Source organism: Hoplias malabaricus, chromosome 4 (genome assembly GCF_029633855.1).
Source record: "Hoplias malabaricus isolate fHopMal1 chromosome 4, fHopMal1.hap1, whole genome shotgun sequence".
NCBI classification, from domain to species: Eukaryota; Metazoa; Chordata; class Actinopteri; order Characiformes; family Erythrinidae; genus Hoplias; species Hoplias malabaricus.
In genome coordinates, this window is record NC_089803.1 from 1,394,415 (window position 1) to 1,419,017 (window position 24,603).

General features: G+C 38.9%; 1 protein-coding gene and 1 long non-coding RNA gene across 2 annotated transcripts in view; both read left to right on the forward strand.

Moving 5' to 3' along the window:
- LOC136694071 (zinc finger protein 850-like) overlaps positions 1 to 24,603 on the forward strand; it is a 196,988-nt gene that overhangs the window by 106,025 nt on the left and 66,360 nt on the right. The gene's annotated exons all lie outside the window — the stretch shown is intronic.
- Positions 1,554 to 5,060, forward strand: LOC136694274 (uncharacterized). The gene is made up of 3 exons (XR_010802162.1): positions 1,554 to 1,627; positions 2,500 to 2,948; positions 4,268 to 5,060. It is a non-coding gene; the product is annotated as an uncharacterized lncRNA (long non-coding RNA).

The following is a 24,603-nucleotide window of genomic DNA, read 5'->3' on the forward strand; positions in this document are numbered from 1 at the left end:
CCTCTCGGCGTGAATGCGGCACGCCGCGTCTGGCCCAATTCTGGCTGCACGTTGGCACTGTCGGCTGGCTACCGTCTCGGCGTGAATGCGGCACCCTGTATCTGGCCCAAGTCCGACTGCACGTTGGCACTGTCGGCTAGCTGAGACTCGGTGTGAATGCGGCACGCTGCATCTGGCCCAGCTCCGGCTGCACGTTGGCATTGTCGGCTGGCTGCCGTCTCGGCGTAAATGCGGCACCCTGTATATGGCCCAAGTCCGGCTGCACGTTGGCACTCTCGGCTAGCTGAGGCTCGGCCTGAATGCGGCACGCTGCATCTGGCCCATTTGCGGCTGCATGTTGGCACTGCCGGCTGACTAGGCGATTGCCATTGCAGTTAGCACACTACACTGATCAGAGCATTTTATTAAATACTGCGTATTAATCGTATGTGGCCCACATCTAAAAATAAAAGAAAATACTGGTAACTGTCTGGAAAACGATGTAATAAATTTTAAATAAAATAATCATTATTTTAACTTGTTAAATGCCCTACAGTTATCGGTAAGCTCTGTAATATTTTAGAATATAGATGTAATGACTGGGACACGAACGACAGAAATGATTATGATAAATAGGGTTAATAAGGAGACAGTGCCGTGCGGAAGGGAGGAAATTGTTATTTAAGTTTTTGAAGACGACAGCTTTAAAATGAATGAACTCTGAATGAGAAAACGGAAGGTGGCAGAAGCGAACCACTGTAAAAACACAGAAGAAGAAGACAATGAAGATTCGCGCTCTTTTCTGTGACCGCGGCGCGTGAGCAGCTCTCACCGGCCTCAGGGAACAGCTTCATCCCGTAAGTATTTCAATTTAACCTTATATTTTCATATACACAAGTATTTTGGTATCTCCCAAATGTAGTTAACATCGTTAATGTTACGTATGTTATTTTATAAACTGATATACGTTACATACCTAATATTGAACCGTTTGTTTTTCAAATGACAAACTTTATAGCTAACCGGTTTAGCTAGCTCTTTTTTTTCCTCTGACATAGAAAACATTGAAATGACATGACAATCGCTCATACATAGAGTTATTTTAATTTGAGTAATTATGTGGTTTGATGGTGTATTTTACAAGACAATGTGAGCATTTGTGTGGGTTTTTGTTTCACACAGAACTGCATACTTCAGTATAAGAAATAAAATAAATAAAACTGCTTAAACACATTAAGGTACTAGCTAAGTAGGTTAAAATACATTCTCAATCTCAGGGCTGGTTTTTGGGTGTAATGTAATATTTTAAATATATAATTCCACATACACTAATCCTTTATTAGGCAGTAGCAGTGATTTTGGGCAAGTGATTAATGCACTGTAAAAAATCTTCAAATTTAGTTGATTATACTTGAAATAGTGTGTTGGGAATATAACTCATTTGTGTGATAGTTCATCTAACTCGAAATGTATTGTTCTGATCAACCTGTAGGCACAACATAAAAAAAATGTGTTGAGAAAATTTGTTTGGAAAAGTTACTGATCAAGATAAACCTGCGCATGCTCAGTGGGAGGTTCGGGAATACGCGCGAAGGACGGTTGACTTCTCTTTGTTGTGGCTCGAAGTTTGGAGAAGTTCAAGATTGAGGTAAATAACTAGTTCACAAAGCATTTTAAAGTTACGGTTCTATTTTTAACACTATCTTAAAGCCATGAATATGTGAGGGAAATTGCCGTGGCATTGTTATATTAGCTAACTTTGCCACCTCGACGGTAGCCATGGAAAGTTCGATTATGAGCTGTTTGTATCATTTAATCAAATGCCCAACGTAACAGACTCAAACAGGCTGTGTAACAAGCCTGAGCGATTTCTTTTAAGTTCTATTTTGAAAATGTTAAGTTGGCATCTTGTTGGCTGGCTTTTTTCCACCTTATATACTGGAGTAGGTAACGTTATATTGAGCCTCCTCAGTGTTTGCTGAGCTGTTTAAGGTAGAACGGAAAATTCAGGAAGCTGTCTACAACAACGCTCCTTTAGTCTGATATCATTTATATGAAGGCAGCAGGATGTTATTACAAGATTAAGCCGTAAAAGATACAAAAATAGCCGTATTGTCTGAATTGGTTCAACAGATGCACAGACATGAATCAGTTTGGTAAAAACATTTCTCATTACTTTTCCACATTAGGAATAGGCTTAAATAGTGTTCAGACCTACTATTTGTTTTTGTTTTGCTTTTAAAAGGTTCGTAGGTGTCTAACAGCACTAGTACTATACCTAACACTATACCTAGCAACGTCTGTTTATCAAAACATTTAGCTATATATATATATATATATATATATATATATATATATATATATATATATATATATATATATATAATGTGTGTGTGTGTGTGTAAATAAATTACAAACACATTAAATAACGTTACATCGTTTGTGGTTCTGTAATTGCATTTACAAACTATACTTGTGTACAATGACAATACTAACATTAATATTGTTTTCATTTTTAAGGGAAAAAGGGATACATTAGATGAAGTGGAAAATCTGCTCTTTCACAAGCCAAGACCCGGATGTTCGGTTGAAGCACCACAGAGTATGCCATGGATTCCATGGTACACGCTGGCCCTGTTTTCACTCCAATTGTGTGTGTTCCTTTAAAACAGCTGGTTCCTTGAGATGTCATCATTCAAAATGTCATAGTAAAGTATCTACATGTCACCAAAGTTCTACCTTCAAATGTGAGTTTTGTGATTACAAAGATGTTTGCGATAAAACCCTGCAGGGCTGAGTGAGGATTCCTTGGATGAAGAGAGAAAGGCAATGAGGGCTGAGATGGATAAAAAGGGTCCAAACATGAGTTGGAGCGAACCTTTTTTTTACGGCGGAAGGAGGTTGTTAAGCAGGAACCTTTGGTTTGTCTGGTTTGAGAATGATGGCCAGTACTGTTCTTGGAGAGTCAGGTGAGTAGTGTGTTTGTTTGCTGTACTTGTGACTCTGGCCCATTTCAGCATATTTTTCTTTTTATAGTTTTTGTAGGATTGTTTCACACTGCAAAACCTAGTGTGAACCAATCTAGTTTACTTGTCTAAAATGATACTTAACTTTTTTTCCCCAAACAGTTCCAAAACTCTTATAATGCGAAGTCATCAGCTGTTTGGATTATTTATTTATTTACTTATCAACCAAGAAGCGTACAGCATTGTCCAACCACAGTAATGTTATTTAAAGGCAACAAGTTTTATCGCACACAACACTTCTCATGAAAGCATCCCAAAAGAGGGCTATTTTTTTGGCCTTGGGATGACAGGATGGTTTTAGTCTGGATCCCTTCATAACTATTATCAACTGAACCAGTGTTGGTCTAGAAATGTACAGGCTCTGTACATAATGACTGATAATTTGTATTCTCTATTGTTTACTCTTCTCTCTCTCTCTCTCTCTCTCTCTCTCTCTCTCTCTCGATATGGAGTGAGTTTCGTAGAATAACTGCCATCAACCTGAAGAGTCAGTTGCATGGTGCACTGGACACATGTGCCAAAACTCCTTAAACTGTACAGGAATGGCAGCCTTTGGAGGAGATGTCCAGGCCATTCTTGATAATCTAGATGAAAACGTTTGTTGCTTATTTTAAGCACATTTGTTGCTACTGCATTTCATCATGATTGGGGCATAGGGATTGGAGGCTGAATAGACTACAGGTCATAGTGTGAAGGCTGTATAGTGTTGTATAATTATTCAATTTTGCCTTCAAATTTATTGCATTCAAAATTATTGTACAGTATTTCTAACTCACTTTTTTTTTTTAATGATTGCCATTTTTTCCCCTTTTAGACATCAGTTATATTGAAAACGGTAGAAGCCTATTTACTGAGAGAGAAAAAATAAACAAAAGCATGTGAAGTAGTTTATTTTTGGAGCTGTGAAGTTAGTTAAATTTTTCAAAATTAACTATGAACATGAACTAATTCATTTTCTTTATGTAATTATGTAAAGATGGACTGCAGTAAGAAAACTAGTGGGGCAGTGAATAATGCAGGTGGGCAGGGAAAAAAGCGGATAGGAGGTTAATTTAATTTATTTAGATGAGATCTTTAGCATCAGTTGTAGCAGAATCGTTTGTGTAATCGTTTGTAATATAACCTGATAATGTTTTACATTTGAAGTCCTGTAGTTAATGAATCTGCATGCATAAGCAGCTTAGTTTTTCATTCAATATTTTTATAGAAAATATATTGAAGAGAACAGAACATGTACATAATCTCTATATGTTTAATTATAGAGCTGGAATTCAACAAGGAGTACAACTGAGGTGACTACACTTGGGTGTTCTTTCACTACACTGCACATCCTGAAGATCCCTGTAGTCCAGGCTGACAGAGATGAGGATATGGCTGATATTTCCATCATTGTTGAGGGCAGTGAAGTGTTGACAAAGCGTGACAACACAGCAGAGGCTTGCAAACTGTTGATCAAACTGATGTGTGCCATGAATAAGTGTCAAATGTGTGCTATTGTTATATGGCCTTAGCATAGTATATTTTTTAAGGAAAGTCTGAATGTAAATGTCAGTTCTTAGGGTGTAAAACCAATTTTTTTTTTTAAACAGTATTTGAATGTTAATTGGATTTAGGAAATCATGACACATGACAATTTCAAATTTCAATGCCAGTTACAAATATATTTTCTATGTATTGATTTTATGTACTATTTGTATACATTGCAATTGCTGTATGTTTCCATTGTTTAAAGGTTTTCATATGTTGTCATTGTGGTGGTACCCTCAATTGTACATATTTGTACATTTAATGAGGGAACATGTTTATATTATAATTGTAGATTTTAAAACGTGTTGATTTCATACACTCTGTTTCATCTCCAGGACTTTTATTATGTTTTTTGTTATATGACATTTCCATAATGAAATACTACAAACGTGTCTCCCACTGGAGAAGAGAATGCAATGTACAATTAAGTAACAAAACTGGACTTTTAAACACTTGTACCTTTTAGTGACCAATAATGTGCCTTTTTTCTTTTTTTCTGAGAGTGTAAGTTATTTAATAAAGCAATAATTTCACCATAAACCTGATTGTACCCTTTTCTGAGGGAAGGGAAGGGAGGGGTGTGTGTGTGTGCGTGCGGCGTATAGAAATAAACTATTAAAACCGATAATGAGCCAGATCTGGGCCGAGTCTGGCACTAATGGCGTGCTTCTGGCTCAAACTCGGCTGTGGTCCGGTTATCGCGATTTAGTTATGGCTTGCCGGATTAGGGCCGAGTCATTTGAGCCGCGCCTCAGCCACAACACTCGGCCGAGTCTGCGCCGAGAGTTTCCCAGACTCGGGCCAGAACTATCGGCCCACTCTACGGCCGAGACAATGCCGACTCCGCGTGCCGGCATCGGGCCGAGTGTTTTTGTTCTGGCGTGTGTGATACAATTTTGCTAGCTGGGTAAGATTGCTAAACAGTTGGAGTTAACCCAAACTTGTAAATGTATTATTTATTAATGTTAGATATCTCTAATGAGGTGTCTGTATTTAATTTGGAATGTTATTGATCTAATATCTAATGGTGTCTGTCTTAGAAAAAGTAGATGCACTGTCAGACAACCCTACTTTGAGTAGTGAGGAAGAGGATCTTTCAGTTGGGAGCCCATGTAAGCGTACTGTAGAAGAATCGTCAGTGATGCCTATCGGTAAAAACAAAGGTAAGATTATAGAGTATACCAATATTTCCCCTTTTTACCAATCATTCACATCTGCTTTGTGACACATTTACCATGCACTGAACGATACATTCTCTGCACTGTACCACCTCTTCTCAATCTATGAATCCCCTTACACACTTTGTAGCTATATATATAGCATCATCCTCACCTGAAGTTATCTCTGACTATAATATCTATCTATCTGAGGTAATTAACAGCAAGCTAAACAGATTTAATAATGTCTCTACAAACTTGTATTAAATATTTTTACATTTGGGCGGCACGGTGGCGCAGCAGGTAGTGAATGTGTGAGTGTGTGTCGCACTGTGAAGGACGGGCATGCCCTCCAGGGTGTGTTCCTGCCTCATGGCCAATTATTCAGAGTAGGCTCCAGACACACTGCCGTCCTGAACTGGATAAGGGTTACAGACAATGTATGAATTAATTAATTTTTATATTTGGCGTTAGGGAAGACTGTAGAGGCTAATGGTCAAATCAAATCAAATCAAATTTATTTGTATAGCGCCTTTTACAACTGACGTTGTCACAAAGCAGCTTCACAGTTTCAAAACAGAACATTTAAATCAAAGCCCAATGCAAGCAAGCCGAAGGCGACAGTGGCAAGGAAAAACTCCCTCGAGGCTGGAGGAAGAAACCTTGGGAGGAACCAAGACTCACAAAGGGGACCCATCCTCCTCTGATCAAACTATAGATTGAATTTTAAATGATCACCAATGAAGTGTCATTATGCTGCATAATAATAATAATAATAATAATAATAAGGTGAGCAGCTGGTCTGGTCTGGTCTGCAGGAGAATCCAGCAAACAATCTTCCATCAGTAGGCCGCAATTCTCTCAGAAAACAGTAAAGGGAAGCAGTTAGTTTAGTTGAGTGCAGCAGAGAATAAGAGCATGTGAATATTTTCTTTAGTGTAGTGACGGATCTGACTGTAACAGACTGGGAGTAGGGAAACCAGAAGGAGCTCAGGCAAAGACATCCTTTCGTTCCAAGCAAGAGAAATTGTGAGCACATCATCCAGGTTTACCCTGATTCTCCATGTCCATGAGTTCCTGAAATGACAACCTTAAACTAGACAGAGGTTAGTTGCCAAAGGCTAAACTGAACAAGTGTGTTTTGAGCCTAGACTTAAACATAGTGACTGTGTCTGCGTCCCGAACACTAGCTGGAAGATTGTTCCAGAGCTGAGGGGCTTTGTAGGAGAAGGCTTTCCCCCCCGCTGAAGTCTTATGAATTCTGGGTACTAGTAAGAGGCCGGCGCCCTGAGATCTGAGTAATCTTGGTGGTTCATAGTGTGTGATGAGGTCTTGCAAGTATTCAGGGGCGAGACCATGTAAGGATTTATACGAGAGTAAAAAAATTTTGTAATCAATACGGAATTTAACTGGAAGCCAGTGAAGGGCCGATAATACTGGGCTGATATGATCAAATTTTCTAGTTTTAGTGAGGACCCTGGCTGCAGCATTTTGAATTAACTGGAGTTTACTCAAGTTTCTGCTGGAGCATCCTGATAAAAGTGCATTGCAATAATCTAATCTTGATGTAATAAAAGCGTGAACTCATTTTTCCGCATCTGGGAGGGATAAGGAATTTCTTAACTTAGCGAGGTTCCGATGATGTAGGAAAGCTGTTCTTGTAATGTTACCTATATGCTGATCAAATGATAGATCTGAATCAATTATAACACCCAGATTTTTAGCTGATGAGCTAGGGAGAACAGGGAAGTCAAAATTATGTATTAAGTCTGATACCTTATTTATAGCAGGTTTTGGACCTAGAAGGAGAACCTCGGTTTTGTCGCTGTTTAGCAGAAGGAAATTGTATGACATCCAATGCTTCACTTCTTTAACACAGTCCTCCATTTTCTTTAGTGTAGGTTTGTCATCTGGTTTGGCTGATATGTATAACTGTGTGTCATCTGCATAACTGTGGAAGGTAATGCCATGCCTGCTAATAACTCTGCCCAGTGGCAGCATGTATAATATGAATAGTAAAGGTTCTAAAATGGAGCCTTGGGGAACTCCAAATCTCATTTTTGTATGAGTAGAAGAAACATTATTTACGTTTACAAACTGATAGCGATCTGTGAGGTAAGACTTAAACCATGATAGGGCTGTTCCTGTTATTCCAACCATGTTTTTTAATCTTTCTAGCAGAATAGTATCAATTGTATCGAAAGCTGCACTGAGGTCTAGTAGAACTAGCATGGATATGCAGCCTCGATCAGAGGTGAGAAGAAGGTCGTTTGTTATCTTAACTAAAGCTGTTTCGGTGCTATGGTGTGGCCTAAAACCAGATTGAAATTTTTCATATATGTTATTCTTATGCAAGTATGACCTAAGTTGTTGGGCCACAACTTTTTCTAAGATCTTAGATATGAAGGGAAGGTTAGAGATGGGTCTGTAATTGGATAGTACACTAGGATCAAGATTCGGTTTTTTGATCAGGGGTTTAATAACTGCTAGTTTAAATGCTTTGGGTATGTGACCTAGTCTAAGGGACGAATTTATGATTGTTAAAATGGGATTGATTATGACTGGTAATACTTCTTTAAATAGTTTTGTTGGTATTGCATCAAGTGTGCAGGTCGTACAATTTGACGAGTAGATGATTTTCTCCGAATGTGTGTGTGTGTGTCTGTGTTGCCCTGTGAAGGACTGGCGTCCCCTCCAGGGTGTATTCCCGCCTTGCGCCCGATGATTCCAGGTAGGCTCTGGACCCCCCGCGACCCTAAAATTGGATAAGCGGTTACAGATAATGGATGGATGGATGGATGATTTTCTCCAGTTCTAGCTGTGGTAGTTGTATGTTGTATGTTGATATACACCGTGATAAATATATAAATATAAATTTGATATATATATTTATATATTGTGTTTATAGCGTTGACCTTATTCAGACTCTTATGATTACTGATATTTGACTAATGATAGTAATTAAAGTTTATAATTGGCTTAAGCAATTAAAACGTGAATAATTAGTTTGAGAATGAATAATAGTCAAGCTAAGTGAGATCTTCAGGATTTTCTGAACTTTTAATGAACAGACTGTACACACTGTAATTTCAAATAATGAAAGTTTTTATTAACAAAGAAGAAGGATATTTAATTAACATAGCATAATCTTGTAATCTCACGGCATCAACGTAGGGGAAGCCGATTCGACTTTAAAGATAAGCTAGGCACTATGGCTTGTGACTAAAATGTTGCTAACTGAGGTTTGATTACGTATAAACTTATAAAGGGACTTAATTAGGCATCAGCTTCTGGTGAATGTGAGAATTTAGCTGGCTTACTCGTTCGCCGTTTTTCTGCCGAGCCGCCGGGTCCCACGGTTCGATTTCCGTGCTCCGGGTTTCGCCTCTCGTCCTCTGAGCGCCGTTGAAAAGGGAGTTCCTCCCAGGGTGAGTCAGAAGCTCTCGGCCTCAGGCGTAATGGCGTTGGACTGGATTGAGCTTTTCACGGAGGACCGTGGGCCTGGCTGGTGTTCCCTGAGAAAGGGAAGGCGTCTTCAGAGTGGTTGCCTCGTCGCTCGATTCTCCAGAAGTAGTGCCCTCAGAAGTCGGCTTATAATGCTAATATATCCGCTATCAACTAATCAAAAAGGGTGATATCTTATTCTGGCCACGAATAAGTTTCACCTGCTTTGATCACTCGTGAGATCAAACTTCGATGGGCGATAAAACAAACACAATTAAAAGAAAGGAAGGTATTCAAATCATTCGACGTATTCGTAGACTTTCTCGCACTAGCTAACTCAAGACATCTCCTGGAAGCTTAGTGAGATTTCTTCAAAAGTCTTTGTTCGTCGGCGTGAGGAGGAGAAAACGTCTCGCTTGGAGAGGTTGGAGCTTGAAGAGATAAAACAAAGAGAACGCGTACAGACGTTCAGAGCGGAGACGAAGTTAAGAGTTGTAAGAGAGAGCTAAAAGTTTAGAGTTGAAAATGCAAGAGCTAAGAGCTAAGAACTAAGAGTTAGAGAGCGAAGTTCAGAGCTTCAGGAAAGGAAGTTAAGAGTGGAAGTTAAGAGAGCCAGAAAATGAGAGAGGGTTTCAAAAAGAAAGAGAGTGAGAGAAATGAGTCGACATCCTCTTTTCAAAGGTAGCTCGGTCACGCCCTATTGGGAGGTGTCCTTCCTTTGATTGGGTGCGGGTCCGAGGCTCACGTGACTCGCCTCCCGAAAGAGAAAAGGGGAAAGGTTCACCAAATTCTTTTATAAATTCTGAATAGGGCCCTGGTGGTCTATAAATGTTTAATAAGGAGATAGTGTTCTTATTTGTGGCGGGGTTAATTATGTTAATGTACATAATTTCGAAGGAAGTACAGTTGTAACCATGTTTTTGGTTAATAATTACATTATTTTTGTAAATTATACATAATCCACCCCCTTTGCCCGTCAGTCTGGGGCTGTGTACGTATTTATAGCCTGTAGGAGTGGCTTGATTTAGTGCTAAATATTCATCATTTCTGACCCAAGTTTCACTAAGGCATAAAACATCAAGTTTCTGATCCATTATTATTTCATGTATAATGACTGCTTTAGAGTTAAGTGCTCTTATATTGAGTAGGCCAAACTTTAGGTCTGTGGGGATGATACTACCCTCTGTTTCTGATGGTTTAATAGTGATTAGGTTATTGGGGCACGCTGTTTGATATTTTCTGGGTTTATGTTTGATTCAGAGGACAGACACAGTATTGATACTGTATCAAATGTTTATATTTCTTAGAGCAAGCTTTATTATCTGTAAATGTATCCTTAAAATCACTTACCTGTTCGCTGTGTAATCTACTTTCCTGGTTTCTGCTGGTGGGTGGGGTTAGTCAAGCCTGGCGAAGAACATCCTCGATGTTCCCAGAGAGAACTGCAGAACCTAGACGACTAGGGTTAAGCCCATCCCGGCGGTAGAGGGCAGGACGTTCCCGAAAACACTCCCAGTGGTCGACGTAGTCCACGCCGACAGTGCCACACCAAACCCGGAGCCAGGAGTGGAGTGCGAAGAGCCTGCTGTACGCTTCACATCCTCGTCTGTAGGTGGGTAGGGGGCCGGAGACGACGATCCTGGCGTCCGTCTTCTTCCGAGCGGTATCCAGAAGCGAACGGTAGTGTTCGGAAGTGTTGTTCGTCCCCACGTGGAGAACGACGGTGCCGAGATCCTCACGCTGCCGCAGCGCCGAGGGAAGTCGCCTGGCAACATCCAGGACACAAGCACCTGGAAGACAGGACACAGTAGCGTTACTCTTTGTGCCTGAGACTCTTAAATGTCTGACTATAGAGTCGCCGATGATAAGAACACCGCCCTGTTTAGTTCTCGGTGCCGGTTCCGGAGCAGGTGAGGGCCAGGAGCTGAGCACCTCAAACCGGTTAGTAGAGATGAAGACTGGCTGCGGTAGAGGGGGAGACGACCTCGGCTTCCCACGCCCACGCTGACGCTCCCAGCTCGGGGAGGGACTGAAGGTGGCCGTCCCGGGGAGCCGTTGCGACAGAGGAGCTGGCGTGCCAACGGCCGCGTAGGAGGCATCGCGGGCGGCCTCGAGCCTCGTCTTCTCCCGCTGGAGCTCCGTCTGCTTCTCCAGGAGACGCTGAATTCAGCGGCCCAACTGCTTGAGCTCCGTGCTGAGCCTGGAGAGAGATCATTCCTCCGCGGTCGCCATAATCAGGAGAGAAGGAGTTATTAATTGAGAGAAGTTATTAATATGAAAACAACAATAATAAAATGGTAGTGGTATTAACAGTGTACAACTAACACTAAGCACAACTAATAAGGATAAGTTAACAAGGTATTAACAGTAAAGACTTTAAGTAAAGAGCTTAGGAACAGTACTAAACAGCAGCAAGAAAACAAACAAACTGAGCGCGCGAACTGTCAGCTGGAAATGACGACACCAATGACGACTGATTGCTCCTGATTCAAATCAAATCCAATGGTTCAAATCAAATCCAATCTAATGGTTAAGACTTTTGAGGTAAATTGTATTGTGTAACCCAGATTGTCTTTGACAGCTCCATCTATATCCTCCCCAAAAGACTGTAGGTTATTACATTACCAGCGAAATGTTTAAGTATTTATGGACATGTTGGCTACCGTCCTTGCACACATCTTCCAATGTAGCTGGTGGTGCCCAATTTGGCAATCAGTCTATTTTTAAAAAGGTGAAATACTGCTCTATTGGATTAAAGTCAAATGATTGACTTATCCAGTTTAATATCTTCCACGTGTTAAACTGAGCTGTGTAGACACAAAGATGAAGAATGGATCTGTAGTCACAGTGCATTAAACTATACTGAGAATATCAGTAATATCACTTATAATATCTTGATAATGATCTAACTAGCAGGCTTATATGGGTTGAGTGTACTGTATGATTTTAAAAGGCACAGTTTTTCTCACTCACTTTGAACCTTCATCTCCTTCTTTCTCAGCCAATAATATTGCAGGATAATTCTTGCTGAGCCAAAATAGAAATGCAGTCCAAAAGCCTTTTAGTTTAGGTTAAAACGCACTTGATTGTGTGTAAAAATAATATATATATATATATATATATATATTAGGCCTTGAATTTTAGTGGTAACTGGGGTGATAAGGCTGAGGAACATTTGATATGTATTATTTTCAGTAATTGTCCTAGCATCTGATATTTTTTGTATTTTCTGTTTTTCTCTTAGCACTGCCACAGAAATGGGATGAAGCTGAGGTAAAAGCTGTTGAATGGCATTTGATGAAATTCATTAGTATGTGTAAAGTTCCTGGTAAGAGAGACTGTTTGCAGTGTCTGAATGCTGAACCACATGCTCTTCAGAGAAGATCATGGACTGGTATAAAATTTTATGTAGAAATTCGAATAACGGCCTTGAAAAGGCAAACTTGTTAAACTTGTTTTTAAGTGCAAAAATGTTCTAGAAGAAGTGATGCATTTTCTTAAGGATGTGCAGAAATATTGGCAATGATGTATAAACTCTGTTCTGATTGCACTGCATTGTGACTCAACACTTTTTTTAAAAAATAACTTTATATTTACCTTCAAGATGAATGGATGGGCTAAACTGCTGTAGACTGAGTAGGTAATGCTGTAAATGTTCAATGATATGGGCCCTTTTATGTAAAAGACAGAAGCAAGTGTTTTATCATATGATGATGGTTCTGATGAAATGTTTGAATTGAGAGTGCTGCCATGTTTTTATAGATGGCCAGTGGTACGCTTTAGTTTTATTTGGTTAGACTATGTTAAATACTTCTGCAAAATTGTAACAAGCAGTAGAACCCTGTTATATTTTTTGAAGATGTTCTACCAGTTTATAACATTGCATTGTTCACTTTTTGAGAGTGGTTCATTCACAGTGGGGTTTGGTGTGAAATTGTGTTCTATTATATGGAAACTTAAATGACTCAAGTTTCATTTTTAATTGTATAAAAATATTTTTTATTCAATTTTGTGCTTATTATCTTTTATCTTATTAAAAGCCCTTGGTTGACTTTCAGACCCAGATTATTTAATCTCTGTTGCCATACTAAGAGAGTAGTAATATGACTATTTAACAGAAGTAATTAACTAATAGCTGTTTCAGTTTGTGTTGCAGAGGAGTGATGAAAGATATGCTGCACCAGATGGATAAAGAAAGATAAATGTGTTTTGCCAAAATGTGGTGTTCAGATAAACATCACGGTCAAATCTAAAATATTTTCTAATAAAAAAAGAAAATGTATACTAAATAAATAGTATGATCACAAGTATTATGTCTATGAATCTTCGTTACATTTATATGTGAGTAAATGAATACGTCCAGTTCAATGATGTACCCATCACTGTCCTCACACTTTAATGCATCCATTATGTTGGAATGAATGTTAAACACTACACTAGAGGCCTTTCACAGTCTACATTTTCTGATTACAAAAAGAAACATGGCAACAGTGGAGGAGGTTCTTTGTTCATGCTTCACTACAGCAACATATTTGTGTGTTGTGATCAAGTAATGAAGCTGTTTTCAAATGATATTTATTTGGTTTGTGTTGGATGAGGAAGCTATGAGCGTTTTCTGTTTGTGCAGACTTGCAGAGTATGACCATGGATAACTCTAGAGGGTTTGTCTGGAAAATCCCTTTAAAAAAGGAGCGTGCTTAATCAGCTGTGCAAACAGAGGAAATAACTAATCTAATAATATATAATCTTATCTAATAACACATTTAACTCAGGGACTGGTGAAGGGCTTGGGGCAAGAAGAGCTGGTGCTCAGAGGATGTGCCCTATTTCGTCAGGTAAAACAGAAGAGCTCATGACAGGCTTTGAACAGATGCTCTCACTCTCACCATAGTTTATTAAGCACTTCTAGCCACAGGGTCTGAACGGTTGAAATCCATTGAACCTGTCAAAAGCATTGTGTTTGAACAGAAGAATATCTCAGGGGTAACATGCACTGGAATGAGGACTGAAAAACACTGAAGAGAAAATATGGACACTACATTAAAATCCTGCTCAGAGTGGAATCAGAGTGTCGACATACTGGGGTGTTTTAAGATGATGTTGGTTCAGATGATGAAATGTTATTGTACAGTTTGGATACGGAATGTATGACAACTACCCTGTAGATGTAAAGTCAGAGACAGTAACTTATCTGTTGCTGCACAGTTTTTGTTGGTCGTCCTGTTTTAAGACGTTTGGTAAAATGTATGGTCAAAGTAAGTGTATTTTCCAAAGTAAGTGTTAAAATTGTACTGCATCTGACACAATGCACATCGTTATAAGGACACTTCCTTCTACTGAAATATAAAACCATTCAACAGTTCATTTTTTAATTAATTTGTTTTGTAAATTGTGCTGTTTTTGGTCGTAGGTGACTGCAGACGTACGTGTTGCCAGCAGCGTCCATGCCGGAAGTTTGGGTAGTCTTTAAGTGTCCTGATGATTGGAATCTCGTTAACTTAGTTTCATCTGCTGCACCTGAACCGCACGGGTTATTACTACAGGCCATTTTTATATGGTAAATGGTTATTAAAGATATATATAAACAATGCTAATGCTACCATTTAATGCACAATTAAACAACTTTGTTCCAAGTTATAAATTACTTTGACACTTGGTGAACATTTTAATTTGTGAATTTCAGAATAATCCCTGGACATGCACAAAGAATGGTGTCACTTATTTGAAGCCATTCTACTGTGCCACTCCTGTTCCTATGTGCAATAAAATAAATACGCTCACCTTGAAATCTCTTGCTTCTCTTTCATTTTGTGATGTTGAACATGGGTCCATCAGGTCATCGAACGCTCTCAAGATTCAGAGTCTTCTTTTGAGGAGTTATCCATGTTGTGTACCAATTTCCTAATAACTACTGAAGTGTGAACAATAAAAAATGAACTTGTCCGGCTACTGTTCATTTACACATTTTCAGCGCTTGGAATTAGTGCACATATTCATGCAGCTAAAGTTTATTCAAATGAACTGTATATTCTCCTACATAATGAAGCAAGCACAATAGCAAGAAAACGACTCTGTGCTGCTGTGCTTTCAGTCTTTGCCGTTTTGAGAGATGATCTATTCAGTGTGGTATCAAGTTCTGTAAAGTTGTTTTAGAAGAGCTAAAACCCAGAACATATATTTCATTATTGTCTATCACTTAAAATAAATCTTTTGTCTGTTCTCCTACAGCTTTATTTAACTAGTGTTATTTATTAAACGAATGAGGTTTCCTGTGTGTGACAATGGAGAATATATATATACACACACACTCACTTCTTTCTTCATTGACAGTGCAGTTAATGTAATCTTTACTGAACCATTATAATCATTGTAAAAGCATGTACTCTTCCTCCAGAGGTAGGTCATGTCTCCCTGCCTGTGGGATGGTGATACTGCGACCTCTTAGTGTCGTTCATAATTGGGTGTTGATCTTAAAACCACTGGTTATTAAACCGCTTTTTTAAATCTGATCTCCAGCGCAAGTGTGGTGTTTCGCTGGTGACAACACGAGTCACACTGCCGCATACTGCCATGATTTCGTGGAGTGAAAAAGACGAGGAATGAATCCTAGCAGGCAAAGTGATGCTCAGGTGAAATTTCCTGCATAAAGCCGACGTCGAACAGAGCGATATTAGCGTACGATCGATGTCTGCAACACGGTGAGGAGGATGAGACCAATTTAGGATCAGTTTGAATGGAACGCAACATATTTAAGACGCTCCGACCTTTTCCAGACGTATTGGAGACGTGTGTGTGCTCTCAGGGATTGAGTTAAAATGATAAAAGTGCTTTTTAGAAACCACACCGATTAAACAAACACCATGTGATGACTGATGGCCCACTAAGGCCCCACATGTAAGAATAAGGGATGCAGTGTGTTTAGGGAGTAAAGTATGAATTTTAATTTGTTCAGCACAAGTTCAGAGTACGTTGTTTATGGTTAGGTACATTGCAGTAATAGCCCTAGCTTTGATTTTAAGATTGCCCAGAATGTATACATTGGTTATATTTATTCATTTTAAAGTTAATGTTTTTCATTAAAAAATCCTTTAAAGTGATTAGCTCATAAAAGGTTAAAATTCTGTTCAAATCCTATATTTCATGTAAATGGTCAATAATTTAATATCTTTTAAATGTATCTTTCTATACTAGTTGTGCATGCTAGTAAAGAAGAGTGGGTATTTTACAACATTATTTTCATTGATATTTAATATTGAAATCTTGTGATGGTTAATCTAAAGTGTGAGATTGTCTGTGAAGTAGTGATGTCCAGTTAAGTGGAGTTCTTCACATTCACTGTTACTGGGGAATGTACCTTGAATGTTAAATGGTTTGATCCAAGGTGTTAAAAGAGGACTGATTGTGCTGTCAAGGTTGAGTTTTTTCTGTTCTCTCTAGCTCACAGGCTAGAAGCTGAGCTTGTTGCATAAACTTTAAATTTGTAAGGGTCAATAAATGTCTAGACATGACTCCTCAATGTGCCTTTTAGCCTTGTTTTTGGTCACACCTTGACAATGACTGAGGTTACTAAAATATTTTCTCTACAAACCTCGGTGAAACGCAGGTCCGTCGACGTCAAATTAAGACGCAGGAGGATTTACCTCGCAGTGTATGGGACTGCCGTGGGGGTCAAAACCTTACGCAATAGGTCACCTTCAGCGTGCATTTACTGACGCTAAGGGGTTCTGCCCAAGCTTCAAAACTGGACGAGTTGGGAATAAGAATGTGTTTTTCATTTGTAAAAAATACTGTGAAAAGAGAAAGGTGTGAAACTTGTTAATCCAGTTCCCTGTCTCTCATTTATGAGAAATAAACCTCATGGAAACTGGTGCGAAGTGATTTATAAACAAACAGGAGAGGAACTGCTGCCCCTACATTTCTGGTGTCATGTGCAATGCCCAACCTGGCCACCGTGAGTCCTACACACACCTGTTCTCAATAGCCTCCTCAGCTCCACTACTTCCACTTCCCCTCACTCACACACTCTTTGTGAAGTGTTGCCAGTAATTTCTGCTTCCTAAGCCTTCTCTGAACTGTGTCTTCCTGCTGAATGATCTCTGCCTGCCCCTTGACTCTGGATTTTGGGGTTGGTTTATTGGACCGTTTGCCTTGTTCCTGTGTGTGTGATTCTGGTTGATGACCTTATTGCTCTGCCCCTGACTCTGCTCTTCTGAACTGCACTGTGTACCTCCTTGTCTCTGTCAGAATAAAGTCTGCACACGGATCCTGCAAACTCTCCTCAGCTTCATTCCATCTGTTACTGTTACATTAGGGTTTGTGATTGTTCTTTATGGTACAGTATTGTCTTTGTGTTTATTGTTCTATTAAAGGTACAGTGTGGTATGGTACAGTTCAGTTCCCTAACTAAAAGTACAGTAGATATCCACCTGAGGGAACCACCCCAGTGAGGAGCGTTTATACCCTGAAAGGTACAGTGTGGTGTCTGTATTCCTCTGAGAGTGTGTGATGATTCTGTGGTGGACTCTGGCTGTAGTTCAGACTCAAATCTGAGCTCCTCTGATGATGTCATGCCACAGGTTTATGATCCATGCTCCTGAATGTTTTGAGCAAAACACAAACTAGCTGCTTGTAAAATCTCCAAATTACGGCAGAGATCATGATTGTTTGAATCGACACAAAGATCCTAAAATTACACCATGGTCTTTTGAAATGGTTTAAATTATTTTTGGATCAGTGTCAAATGAAAAAGCGAGAGCCATGTGCTGTGACAAGGCAGAGTGTGCTGATCTGTGAGAACTGGGGCATGGAACCCAAATAAAACAAAAAACCCATGTGAATACACAACGAGAAAATGGTGGCTAACCCCACTGCCGGAGCTGTGCTAGTGGAAAAATGACCAGGTAAAAGCATGTTGAGCTGAGCAGAGTAGAGCTGATCTTAAACAGTGGGAAAACACCATATCACACCACCCCCCCCACTGCAGCACTGAGAATGACTGAAATGTGTTCTACCCGGTCTCTCTCTCTCTCTCTGTAAAGAAATGAAAGTTCAGTCGTTCCTAGCTAAGTGTGGACTGAAGAAGAGTGTGTTGGTTCAGTGATGATGTCTCTCTAAGTTTCTGCTGTTGGAAATGAAATCAGATCAGACTGAACTTTCTCTCTGAAGACGTCCAGACAAAGCGCTGAAAAGGTAGCAGTGTTTTCTTTCTCTCACACATCATTCTGATCTCCTCACACCAATGGAGACATTGTGGTTCTGTTTGTATTGTGTGGGTGAGGTATATTTATCAGACGGTCTCATAAGACAGTATTAAAAAATGTTCAGTGTGTTTTTTATGTTCAGCCATATGCTCTATGTATGTGCGCTACAGAGAGGGATGTTTAGGATAAGCTATCAGTGAGGCAGGACACTATCAATTTTACACCCTCCCTTTAGAACATGCAAATGTAAACTATTCTCTATGTTTGCCTTATTTGGAAAGGAGAGAACTATATAGACGAAAGGATCCGAGCCAGCGGGGAGAGATCATAGACATGGGGGAGAGAATCGGAGCGCTCAATTGAACACTACTCTCACGGGATCCTTAAGAACCCGTAAGACACTGTTTTGGTAAATAAAGATGTATTTACACTTTTAACCGTGTCTGCGGAGATTCTTTTCCATCACCTGTCTTCACAACACAGCAAAAGTTAACAACAAAGATGGCGACGAGGATGGGATTTGAGCTGTGACCTGCCTGCTTCAGATGACCCCTGCATTCGAACTCCCGCTTAAAAGCCGGCAAATAGAAGGTGAGATTTTCACAAATTTGAGCACTGGTTGGGTGTTTGGGCTGTCTGATGCAGAAAAGGTTGCACCGAAATAGACTCAATAGTGTATGTAGTGTTGTGTTGATAATGGTGTTGGATAAAGTTCTCCGTTCTAAATTTTAACTATAGTCATAGTAATAGAGAAATGAAGAAAATAAAAGGGAATAATGAAGAAAAGAGGAAAAAGAAAAGGAAATGTTGAAGTATAAGTAGAATAGCTTAATTAGTAACGATAAGGTGAGCTGATGATGACATGCACGTTTGGGTAAACAGGGCCCTATTTTTGCTTGAAACTGTAAGACATGAATCACAGTCATTGCGTGAAAGTAAGCTTTGAGTATTGTGGAATTGGATTGTATTGAAATAGTGAGAAGCCCTGGCCCCAGTGGCATTTGGTTAAAATTTATTTAAGGTTTAAAGGAATTTAAGGTTTTAAGGATAACGAGAAGGAATAAAAGAGAAATATATGGAAAATAGAGGAAAAGAGACAATAAGAGAGTTAAATAAAGAAAGGAAGCCGCTGATTCGGATAAGCCCTCGTAGAGGCGGGATTAGCCCGGCCGCAAATCCTGAAAAATTCACTAGGTGATTTTTTGGGTCAGTTTGATGAGAAACTGGAGGTGTGATGCAGAGATTTAATTAGGGGTGCCCACTCGAAACACTGTTGACGAACACTGTATTGATGCTGCCTCTTTTTGAATTATTACACTTCATAAGGAGCATAAATTAAAAATAAGGAATAAGAAATAAGGAAATAAGGTAAGGGCGGCAATAAAAAGCATGCTGTTAATGTGTGAATGGGTCGACTATGAGAAATTGTGTTGAAAATGATGAGTGTGTGTAAGCGCTGTTTGGAGGATGTTGGAATATGTGTGTGTGCCTAGTGAGTTAAGAAAAAAGGAGTGTCTTGCTGTGCATGTGTGTGTGTCAGCTGAGTGTGTGTGCCTCACCCCCTCCCTTTTCCCTTTTCAACTTTGTCCCTTAGTCTGTAACTATGTGTGTGTGTGTCAGCTGAAAGAATTTTTTGGGGAGAAAAAGGAGAAAGTGGGGGAGTGATCAACCCCCATATTGAGTGTGTGTGGGGGAGAACTGGTTTCTCCCTTGCGCTGTAAAAAAGCCATGAATATTCTGTGGGTGTTTTTAGAAAAAGGGGGAAAGGACACCTCTGCCCAGAGAGTGTCAGAGAGAGAGAGAGTGTTTAAAGAAAAAGGGGAAATGTGATAAAGAATGAGAGATTTAGAAATTAATAGGGAAAGAAATTTGTAATGGTAAAAATTATGAGCTTCGTTCAAGGACAGTTATTTAAATGAATATGAACCTCAATAACATGAGGGGTTTGTTTATTTATGACAATGAGCCTGAACGGAAGACGTTTTAAAGTAAAAATATATAAAGTAAAAATAAATGAGCTTTCTGGGAGACAGTAAATTAAAGAAAACAGTAGAAAATGAGCTCCAGAGAGACGATTTTATGAGCTTTCTTGGAGACTATACATTAAGAAAATATAGACAATGAGCTCCAGAAAGACGTTTTTAGATGTTGAGAATAGGAGAAAGGAGAGCAAGGTGTAAAGCTGAGTAATTAATAGGGTACATTGAGGAAACTGTAATGTTTAATCATGGGAACTAAAGGGAAAATTGTTATTGGGGAAAGGAGAAAAATTTTGAAATCTCAATATGATGGCTTTTATTGAGAGAAAAAAGGGATCATGGGTCTAGTTCCTCTAATTTTATTGAATTTTTGAAATCTTATGCTTTGCAAGGGGGGTCTAAGTGACAAATGTGTAAGGCCTAAAATTCACTCTTGAAAAAGAGAAATGGCAGGACTTTGATTTGTGACGTACTGATAAAAGCCACGTTGATTTGATTTAAATAGAAACTAATAGTTATTGGGCAAATTAGAAAATATTGATGTATAGTGCTGTGCAGGGGTTTGAAGCTCCTGAGAATGAGTGTGGTGCTTGTGTTGTGCTTATGATCTAAAATAAAAGGGAATAGAGGATTAATTTAACATAGTGGGTGAGAGTGAATTGGTGGAGCAGTAATTTGGTTGTGTTCCCTTTGAATGCAATAGTTTGATGAAATTGAGATACATTGAATGGGGTAATTGTTTTAGGCCAGTGGAACTGAGGAATGGCCTTATATGGAGAGAGCTGCTACAAGATGGAAATAAAGTGTGTTGGAATGGTGTTATTTCAGTTGCTCAGAAAAAGGGGTTGAATTTTATAGTCTATGTTGTTGAGATCTCTGTGAAGTACTGTTACTTTATATGAGAAAAATAATACTTTTTAGCTGCCAACTGATAAATGGAAAATACTGCCAATGTGTGAATATTGGAAAACTCTGAGTGTTTGGCATTGGTGCTTTCTGGGGTTTAAACATACCACTGCGATGTTTATATGTGAAGAGTACAACATAGTACATTAATCTTATCTTAATATATACATCTTAGGAACCAAGATGCAGGGTTGGAAATTTACTATCATGTGGTCATAGAATAGTATGTGAAATGTTTATGCTAAACTGGTTAAGCCGAACCAGATGTTAAAGGAAGCTGCATTAAGGGTGAACTTATTGCCATCAATCACTTTAGACCCTTTTTAGGGGGGGGTTGAGATTAAGGTCATTTAGGCTTCAAGCCAATGAAGAGATTTGTTGGAGGTGTTTACAATATTGAATGAAGGGTAAAAATGTTATGAATGAACTAAATGTTGGTAAATAAAATACAAATAAGCATATTGAATGTTTAATTACTAAGAAATAAGCTGAATGTATTAAATTTCTATTTGTCTTTTTATCCTGTGGGGTGTGTGTGTGTGTGTGTGAGTTCTCTCATCTGTGAGGAGACGGTGAGAAGAGGACCAGGAGGAAAATAGGGGGGTCAAATTTGCCCAGAACAGAGCAGACTGCACAAAGGCCAGTCATTTTATCCACAAACTTCTTTCACAAACACCTGCATTGATACATTTAGATTAAATCATTAATAGGTCTCATTATTAAAAAGTAATAATTGGAAATTCATTGATTTGTTTATCTATTTGCATTTAGTCCATTATTGGTGCTATAGTACATGACATAGACTTCTTCAAAGAAAGCTTGGCAACAGGTTGTTCATTTTTAAGATAATAATTTGATTATAAAGAATTAACTACGAGGTTTATGAAGAAAAATTATTATTTGTAAATGGGTTTTTTGATTTGAGCTTTGCTATAAGTGTATGGGGTTGCAAATATTTAGTGGTAATCATATTTAGCAGTGCTTGTTGAGTCTTATATAAGTTTGTATATTCTTTAATTACAAGATAGTTACTGAATGTTTAATAAATCTAAGTTTATGGTGCACTTAGTAGTTATATAACTTAGTAAAGGGGATTTAGTGGTGTGAATTGTATTGCATATTAAGGTTTGATTTCTCTGAAGTTGGCAAATTCAATTGGGGATTAATTTTTATTGATTGTGGTAATATAGTGGCCTATAAACAGAAAAAAAAAAAAGGGAGAGAAAAAATTAATAAGTGTAAGTTGGGAACATATTTAGTCATTATTATGCCAAAAATGGGCACTAATGTTTCAAAAGGGGTTACTCCTGTTGATATAGTTGAGAAAAATAATCCTTTAATAAAAGGCATTGCAAGAATATCAGAAAAATTTTATAAGCGATGGCCTGACATAGACCAACCATGGCCGGTAGAGGGGACACTTAACCCAGATGTAATTAAAACAATAGAGGTGAAAATAAATAATCGACCATTGACAATGATGGCAGATAGTGGAGCTGCTTTCACCTGTATTCGGCCTGAAGATGCTATACACCTCCCCAAGTCTGGTCAGATGATTCGGACAATCGGGTTTGAGGGAGTAAAACAGCTGATTCCTCTCACAGAACCAATTGAGCTCTGCTATAAACATCTGAAGACTACAATACCCATACTGGTATCAGAACATACACCTATTGCACTTTTGGGAAGAGATGCTTTGTGCAAACTGAACTGTACAATAAAATGCACACCAGACGGCTGCCTGGTGGAAGTGCCAAGTGAAATGATTGATCAACTGATGATGAAAACAGAGACTGAAGCTTCTTCAGTATTTTGGATTGGAAATCTTAGCGAAGAATTCTTGGAACCAGCCAAGATGTGGGAGAAGTTTATTGTAGCAAACATGCCTGATGCAAAGACTCCAGAGTATCCATTTCATTGTACACTGAAATACTTTAAGGATGCTGAACAATCAGATGGAGAACAATGGCTGAGTCATCAACCAAAGCAAGTTGAATTACGTTCATGTTGCATAATTTTGGGACCACAAGGAGCTGCTATGAAGACAGACAAAAATGATTACTTGCATAAAGAGTTTGAGATGGGAAAAAGTGTACCACATGTGACTTTACTGGTGTCTGAAGATTGTGAGCAGAAACAAATAGGTGAAATGATGGCAGAAGCAGAAGAATTTGTCTTTAAACCGCTTAAAGAGAATCTTTCCATCTGGAGGAGTGAAGATCAGCGATTTATTAAGATTATGATTACTGCTCAAGGACAAGGACAGCCACAAGTCGTCAGGATGACACATGAATCACTTTACAATGAGAAGATGGATTCAAACTCTTTGAAAGAGGAAATGCTGCGATGTGTTCCAAAATGTTTATGGTCACAACATAGTACTGACATTGGATTTGTGAAGTCAGCTCAACCAGTGAAAGTTGAACTCTGACCAGGAACAAAACCTCCATGGAAGCCTCAGTATCCTTTGAATGAAGAAGCAATCAAAGGGATCGAACCACAAATTGAAGGTCTTGTGAAGGCAGATGTTCTGAAGATAACACAGAATCCGCAGAGTAATACACCTTTGTTGCCTGTGAAGAAGCCAGATAACTCTTATCATTTAGTACATGATTTGAGAGCAGTAAATGAAGTAGTCGTAGACTTTCCAGCAGAAGTGCCAGATCCACATGTTTTGTTAGCCCAAATTCCTCCGGATGCAAAGTATTTCACAGTATTAGATATATGTGGTGCATTTTTTAGTGTTCCACTAAGTGTAGAAAGTCAGGGTTTATTTGGGTTTACTTACAAGGGACAATTCTATGAGTATAAGAGATTACCACAGGGATATAAACATAGTCCTCACATTTTCAATAAAGTATTGAAAGCTGATTTAGTTGGGGTAGATCAGAAGTTAAAAAGTACTGTCATTCAATACATGGATGATATTCTTCTCTGTGCACCAGATGAGGAAACATGTCATAAGGATTCAATTACTTTGTTACAGATGCTGGCAGAGAAAGGGCACAAAGTCTCTCAGAAAAAACTGCAGTATTGTCAGGAAAGGGTAGTTTATTTAGGACAGACCATAACACAGGGACACAGATGTATTTCTGATAAGCAGTTAGAAGCTATTCGCAAAGCTCCCAAACCCAGAACAGTTAGAGAAATGATGACATTTTTGGGTATTGCAGGGTATTCCTCAGCATGGGTAGAGGACTATGCTAGTTTAACAAGACCTTTGAGAGCTATGATTAAAGATACAGGGAATGCTCAACTTTATTGTAATCTTTCCTTGACACAGGATGGCCTTTTAGCTTTTGAGACAATAAAACAGAGGTTACAAGAGGCTCCAGCATTAGCTCTGCCAGATTATTCTAAGAATTTGTTGTTATACATGTCTACT